Source organism: Mandrillus leucophaeus, unplaced genomic scaffold (assembly GCF_000951045.1).
Source record: "Mandrillus leucophaeus isolate KB7577 unplaced genomic scaffold, Mleu.le_1.0 Scaffold31, whole genome shotgun sequence".
In the NCBI taxonomy this organism is placed as follows: Eukaryota; Metazoa; Chordata; class Mammalia; order Primates; family Cercopithecidae; genus Mandrillus; species Mandrillus leucophaeus.
Window position 1 is genome coordinate 694,048 of NW_012103254.1, and position 8,395 is coordinate 702,442.

The window sequence follows — 8,395 nt, forward strand, 5'->3', positions numbered from 1 at the left end:
TTTTTGTGTTTTAAGTGGGGATTTAGTTTCAGCAAATCATCAAATCTTTATATTAATATGATATTATGTTAATTTATCACCTAATTCATCAATATTTTAATGTTTATACTTAATTAGTAACTTTTTGATATTGCATTTGTATAAATAATATATTAGGGAATTGATTACTAGTTTCATGTTTTTGTGTAATTAACTTTATAATTAAATGATTTGTCATCACTGAAAGCGAAATATTTTTTCTCTTAAATGCTATGACTAATTGAATGTCTTTGAGATCACCAAATTGTGCCATGAAAAGCACAGATAATTTTTAAAGTGATTTATTTATGTTGACTTGAATTCTCATTTGAAATTCTGAGGAAATCATTAATAGAACAAAAATTTACCTCTCAAATCATAGCTAGGACTTACTATAAGCAATTTAAACCAACATTAAGTAGCAGATCAGAAGGCAAAGATGATTATGCTCCTGCATTTTACAATGCTACTTTTAAACTTATCTAATAAGGCTTGGAGGATAACAAATGAACTTTTCCTTAGGTTATATCACGATTTCTGTGAAATCTGACTAATGTTTGTTATTCTTGCACAGCGTGTTAGCTCACTGCACACGGGTAGGTGTCATGGGATAGGTAGAGTGCTGCTTCGCCAACTGGAAGCTTCTGTGGCTGGTGGCGCATTTGCCTCAGTTTTGCTCAGGCACACTGGGCTCATTCCACCCATTCATCCTGGCAGGCTATGCTTGGCTTGTGATACTGGCCGTGATCCCACACCTGCCAAGGGCAAGCCAGGCACAAAGCGGTGAGAGGTGAGTGAGCGAGTGTGGGGTCCAGCTGCTGCTCACAGCCAGACACTCTGGCCACCGCAGGTGGACAGCTCCAGGTGCCAGCATGGGAGGCAGCTCCCTCCGAGGCTGTGGCTGGACCAGGCGTACCACCAGCAGCTTCCACTGCTGGCACTGGGGAATGCAGTGGTGCCCACAAGCTAGAAGATGCCAGGAACCACATTGCCCCAAAGGGAGTGTCACAGCCCTGGCTCAAGGAGCTCCTATGTCTGGACTCCCAAAAGGGCCGCAGCTCTTCTCTTTTTCTCTCTTCTCTCCTTCTCTTCGCCCACAACATGGTGAGGAAGGGGTGTGTTTCAGCTTTTTGTGTTATAGTTCTTTCAGTCACACCATTCAGCGGGTTCTGAATTCTTGTCTGTGTCCAGGAAGAATTAAGTATGCAAATAACTGGAGAGTGAGCTAGGCAAAGAGGTACTTTATTAAGCGATAGTGCAGCTCTCAGGAGACCTGAAGTGGGTAGCGCCTTTTGCAGGCAGGTCATATCATCATCTGCCTGTGGCTGGGTCCAGGGTTTCTACAGGTTTCAGAGGGGAGAAAGCACGCGCTGCTTAGACCATGGGTGACCATGGGCAGGCCTGGAAAAAGCACGGTAAGTTCTCATCCAGTCCACAGAACTGTCAGCCCAGCTTCCATGCTTCAGGCCCTCCCTGGCTTGAAGGTGGGGCTTTACTGGGGACCTGCCCCTTTTTGCCCTGGAGACTGTCTGTCTCCTACCACCGTAAACCTGCTATCCAGAGTGCCAATCGTGCCCAGGCTATTTGTGCTGACGGATAACTGCATGTTCACATCTAGCTGCCCTCAGCCACCCCTCAGCCTTGCTCCCATGCTCCTTGGTGCCCAAAGCTCAGAGGGCACCTAGACGACAGGGTGATGGTGTGTCAGTGCTATCTTGAGCACAGGCACACCTGGCCGGGTGGTGACAGCACCGTCACTCAACCTCAATTTTGCTTTGAAATTGAAGCGCCACTGGCAGTAGGATGAGGCCATGCAGTGGAAGCAGGCACTTCTGAATCTGTGGGGGCAGGGACTTCCCACGACCCCTAGAGTGCAGGGATACGTGGGTCCACAGCCGCGGCTGGGTGGCTGCAGCTGTGCCCAGGAGGGCAGTGCTCCTCCCCCACCAACTCAGAAGCAGGTGGGGCTTCTGCCTGTTCCTGGCTCCACCAGCTCCGTGGAGTGAGCAGCCCTGGCCAGGCCTCCCCCGCCAAAGACAGCGTCTTCACAGTGGCTGCTCCAGATGGGGCCCCACTGCCGTCATTAGTACATACAAGATATTTATGCTTATTTTATGAGTGAATAAATGAATGAACAAGTCCTGCAGGAAACTATTTTATATTAAGCAGAATTACTCACTTCCAATAGAAGTCCTATTCCAGGAGTCTAAGTGTCAGAAACAGATTGTCTCTTCTGGCCTGTGCCTGATTCTTTTATGCTTCACTTAATCTCCTGGCATGTTCTTGTTCAAATGCTTCTCGTAAGTTCATCTAGATATAGTTAAGTATGCAAGACGCCTTATGAAGCCAGTGTTATTTCACTATTATATGATTAAAATTTTGTAACAGTTTGTTAATTTTATAATAATAGCTTACTAATTTTGAGATTTCATAAATGGCTCCAATGTGTAGTTGATATAAATGCATTTCTGCTATAGTACATCTACATCTATAAATGTATATTTATTATACATCTAAAGAGCATAGTAAATATAAAATTCCAGGGCAAATCACCATGTGTGGAATCTGCAAAGTAAATATAAGATAATAATAAAATTGGTATCAGGGTTGGGATTCATTCACCTCCAGTATGAAAGAAAGGCAAGAGAAAGAAAAAGGAGAGAAGTCTTTTTTTAGAGACGATATTGGGAAGAAGATATCTTTAGATAAGAATATGATGTGATATTCATTTCCTCTCCTACAGAGAAGAGGGCTTGATCCCTGGACTCAAACATTCTTCTGGGGTGTGGACTCTCACCGAGATCTATGAGGAATTTAATATACAATTCTTTCATCTAGGAGGTAGAACGAACTAAGTCTGACTCTCACCTCGGAATCCTTGCACAAGAAAGAAGGACTTAATATAACTCTTTAGAGGAGGTCACCGATTTGGGATGGGCCTACACTCTCTGTATGTGTTTTAACAATGAATGCTTTTGTGGTTCTCTCTTAGTGGGCTTGAACTGTGCAAAGAGCAAGCCATCTTGACTTTTGTCCAATAGCGCCACCTGGAGTCATGGAGGGAATTCAGCAGCAAAAAGCTAAAGATGCATCCCCAGAGCTCAAGAAAGAGTGGTCAAGATCAGTTAGAATAGAGGTTAATTTGCCATGGTCAAGAGAATGCAAAAGAGAAAGGGTTAGCAGGAAAGCTTAGAAGATTTCACAGAAGAAACTCTCCCCCAGTGTATGTCATGCCCCTAGTACTCAATGATAGTTAAAACAAGAAATGCCATTAATTTGAAAATAGCATCTATAAAATAAGGCAGGAGAGGGAATTTTTTTAATAAGAGAACTTTAAAAATAAAAAAATTCATTATACCGATTTTTAATCCTGAAGGCTTACAGCTTAAAACAGGCTGGCTAGAATGGATTAGAAATATGCTATTAAATTCAAATTCAGAGTTGAAATTAATATCTTGGATTGAACATTCTAATTACTAAATTGTGTCTGTGATAATAATAAAAGTACCTCTAGAAAAAATTTTATTTACAATTGAGAAGAAGCACCCTGACAGTTACTTCACTAAGTATATTTTAAAGAGGCAGTGAGTGACAAAAATAAATTTGGATATATTAAAAGGAATTGTTCAACATATAGGTTATGTAAGAACATGTAAAACTTTTCTTACATAATTTATTTCTCTACTCTGCACTCTCAAGACAAGCGATTTTTTTCTTTGACATGGTTAAGTGTGGTTTTATTTCTATTTCCTCTAAATTTGTTGTCTAAATTCTGTGGCCTAGCCAAAGCTGATAGGGCAAATATCACTATCACAAAGATTCTGTTAATAAGGATCAACATATGTTTCATAAACATTCTTATGAAACTGTGCATGGATTTCAATATTTTTTGCACCAAAATAAACTCATACTCACTTGTTACTATGTCCAAAAGGGACCTAGTTTTAGGCATTAAGAGGGATAAAAATAGTTTGAGAACAGCCCCTATTAGAGCATCATGCTTTCTGCTAAAATTGAGACAAAAATAAACATCAAATTTATGGTGAAACCTGGGCTGAAGAATGGGAAAATCACTGATGCTTTTTGAAAAGTTTATGGAGACAAAGAAATCAGCAGTTTACAGATAGATAACTTTTTTCCAGAAGGATTAAGATGATTTTAAGACAAATCCCGCAGTGGTAGGCCATCATGATAATTTTTCCTTCCCTCCCTTCCTTCCTTCCTTCCTTGCTTCCTTCCTTCCTTCCTTCCTTCCTTCCTTCCTTCCTTCCTCCCTCCCTCCCTTCTTCCTTCCTTCCTTCCTTGCTTCCTTCCATCCTTCCTTCCTTCCTCCTTTCCTTCCTTCCTTCCTCCGTCCCTCCCTTCTTCCTTCCTTCTTTCTTTCCTTTCTTCCTTTTTTCTTTCCTACCTTCCATTCTGTTTTTTTTCCCTATCTTTCTCTCTTTTTCTTTTTGCCGAGACAGGATATCACTCTGTCGCACAAACTGGGGTGCAGGGGTGCAATCACAGCTCACTGTAATGTTGACCTCCCAGACTCAAGCATTTCTCCCACCTCAGCCTGCTAAGTAGCTAGGACTACAGGTGCATACCACCTTGCCCAACTATTTTTATTTACAATTTTGAAGGGATAAGGTCTCACTATGTTGCACAGGCTGGTCTTGAACTGCTAGGCTCAAGCAGTCCTCCCATCTCAACCTCCCAAAATTCCGAGATTACAGGAGTGAAGAAAAAAAATAATTTCATTTGTACCATATTTGAAAAAAAACAACAATTAGCAGCATGAATAATAGCCAACACCGTAGACATCTCAATTAGTTCAACGTATGCAATTCTAATTGAAAACATAAACTTTAGCAAATCTTTCACTCAATGGGTGAAATTGTTGCACCAAAATCAACTGCACATAAGAACAGAGCTTTCAACTGAAATTTTAAACAAATGGGATCAATATCCTGTAGCATTTCTTCAAAGAATTGTAACAAGAGATTAAACATGGCTTTACTGGCATGATCCTGAAAACAAGGCACCGTCAGAGCAATGGTCACCAAGAGGTAAAAATGGTTCAGTCAAAGCAAAAAGGGACCAACAGAGAGCAAAAGTCATCACAACAGGTTTTACTTGTTTATTTATTTGGTCTGATCATGGCATTTCTTTTGTTTATTCTTTGGAGGGCCAAAGAACAGTAATATCTGCTTATGATGAGAGTATTCTGTAAAAATTAGTCAAAAGTTTAGCAGAAAATCACTCCTCATTTTTTCAAATAAACTATACTAATTATATGTTTTCTGAAATCTTCCAGAAACCAAGATAAAGCAAAAATTATTCCTTCATGATATGGACATGTATTTTGAATATCAGGACATTTCCTCAAAAATAACATAGGATATTCTGGTCCCTTCATCTGGCTTACAATTATTAATAAAATCCATTGATTCCTGCTTTTGTCTATATACTCTTTGATACCACACTTCTCTAGTTCTTCATTTTAGGTAATGTTTTGTATGCTATTTCATATTATATTTATCAGATATTCTTTTTTAAAAAATAAATTTTCATGTTTATATTTCAGGTTTACAACATGATTTTATGGGATACATATAGATAGTAAAATGGTTACTAATGTAAAGCAGATTAACATGTTTATAATCTCATACTTTTTATGACAAGAGCAGCTAAAATCTATTTAACAAAAATTTCTAATACAATACAATTTTGTTAACATTATTAGTTCTCACTCATGTTGTACATTAGCTCTCTAAACTTGCTCATGCTACATATCTGCTAGTTTGTATTTTTTTTTTTTTTTTGCCTACTTCATTACATTTCCTCATCACCCTCCTCCCTTCCTATGGAAACCACTGCTTTTTTCCCCTCAATCTGTGTATTTGAGGTTTTTTTTTAATATTTCAAATATAAGTAGGATCATGCATGCAATGTTTTCTGTGTCTGACTTATTTTACTTATCATTATGTCCTTCAGTTTCATCCATGTTGTGGTAAATGGCAGGGTTTCCTCATTTTTGAAGGCTGAATAATATTCCATTTCATATATACTACATATCTGTAACTAAATGTCTATTGATGGATATTTAGTTTGTTTCCATATTTTGGCTATTATGAAAAATGCTGCAATGAACACAGGAGTCTAGATATCTTTAGGAGTGACTATTTCATCTCCTTTGCGTACATACCAAGAAAAAGAAAGGGGAGGGGGGTGCTGGATCATCAAATACTTCAATTTTTAATTGCTTAAGAAACCTACACACTGTTTTCTATAATGGCTACACTTATCTACATTCACACTAACAATGTATTAGGGTTTCCTATTATCTATATCCTTGTCAACATGTGTTATCTCTTCTTTTTTAGATCATGGCCATTCTTTTGGGTGTTATGTGAAATTTAACAGTGATTTTTATTTTCATTCCCTGTTGATTAGTGACATTAAGCACCTTTTCATATACCTGTAGGTTATTTTTATATATTCCTTTTAATTTTGAAAATGATCTGTTCAGGTTTTTTGCTCATTTTAATTCAGTTTTTGTATTTTTATTAATGAATTGTATAATAGGAGTTATTTATATATTTTGGATAGTAATTTTCCCCAGTATGTGTTTTGCCTCTTTATTTTGTTGATTGTTTCCTTTGGCATGCAGGAGTTTTTCATTTGATGTAGTCTCCATTCGCTTATTTTTGTTTTTGTAGCCTGAACTTTTGGTGTGACAGCCAAAACATTGATCACCAAGAACTTAAAGATTATCAAGGAGATTTTTTCCCTATGTTCTCTTGTAGGAGTTTTATGACTTCAAGTCCTACATTTAGATCCAATTATCTCTTTATTCAATTATTGCACCCTTGACACGTGGGGATTATTACAATTCAAGATGAGATTTGGATGAGGACACAGCCAAACCACGTCATGCCACCTCTGACCCCTCCCACATCTCATGTGCTCACATTTTAAAACATAACCATGCCTTCCCAACAGTCCCCCAAAGTCTTAACTCATTCCAGCGTTAACCCAAAAGTCCAAGTCCAAAGTCTTATCTGACACAAGATAAACCCTTTCCACCTATGAGCTTGTAAAATCAGAAGCAAGTTAGTTGCTTCCTAGATAAAATGTGGGTAAAGGCATTGGATAAATACATCCATTACAAATGGGAAATATTGGCCAAAACTAGGGGACTACAGGCCCCATGTAAGTCCAAAATCCAACAATAAATTATTAAATCTTATAGCTCCAAAATGATCTACTGTGACTCCATATCTCACATCCAGGTCATGCTGATGCAAGAGATGGGCTCCCACAACCTTGGACAGCTTCAGCACTGTGGCTTTGCAGGGTACAGCCTCCCTCCTGGCTTCTTTCACTGCTTGCATTGAGTGCCTGTGGCTTTTTCAGGTGCATGGTCCAAGCTGTCAGTGGGTCTACCATTCTGAGGTCTGGAGGATGGTGGCTCCACGAGGCAGTGCCCCAGTGGGAACCTTGTTTGGAGACTCCAACCCCACATTCCCCTTCCACACTGCCCTAGCAGAGGTTCTCCATGAGGGTTTCACCCATGCAGCAAACTTCTGCCTGGACATCCAGGTGTTTTCATTCATCCTCTGAAATCTAGGCAGAGGTTCCCAAACATCAATTCTTGACTTCTGTGCATCTGAAGGCCCAACACCACATATAAGCCACCAGGGCTTGAGGTTTACACCCTTGAAGCAAAGGCCTGAGCTGTACCTTGACCCCTTTTAGCCACACCTGCAGTGGCTAAGATGCAGGCCACCAAGTCCTGAGGCTGCACACAAAACACAATCATGACTTCCCAAAGTCTTAACTCAGTCCAGCATTAACCCAAAAGTCAAAATCCAAAGTCTTGTCTGACACAAGGTAAATCCTTTCCACCTATGGACCCAGACCAGGACATCAATTTTCCATCCTAGCCCTCTGGTCCTCTAATGGAAGGGGCTGCTGTGATCGTCCCTGACATACTCTGGAGACATTTTTCCCATTGTCTTGGTGCTTAGCATTTTGCTCCTCATTACTCATGTAAATTTTTGCAATAGGCTTAAGTTTCTTTCCAGAAAATTGGTTTTTCTTTTTCTACTGCATTGTCAGGCAGCAAATATTCCACACTTTTATGCTCTGTCACCTCTTGAATGCTTAGCTGCTTAGAAATTTCTTCCACCAGATACCCTAAGTCATCTCTCTTAAGTTCAAAGTTTCACAGATCTCTAGGGCAGGGGCAAGAAGCTGCCAGTTTCTTTGCTAAAGCATAGAAAGAGTGACATTTACTCTCGTTTCTGACGATTTCCTCATCTCCATCTGAGACCACCTCAGCCTGGACTTTATTGCCTATATCACTATCAGAATTTTGGCCAAAGTCATT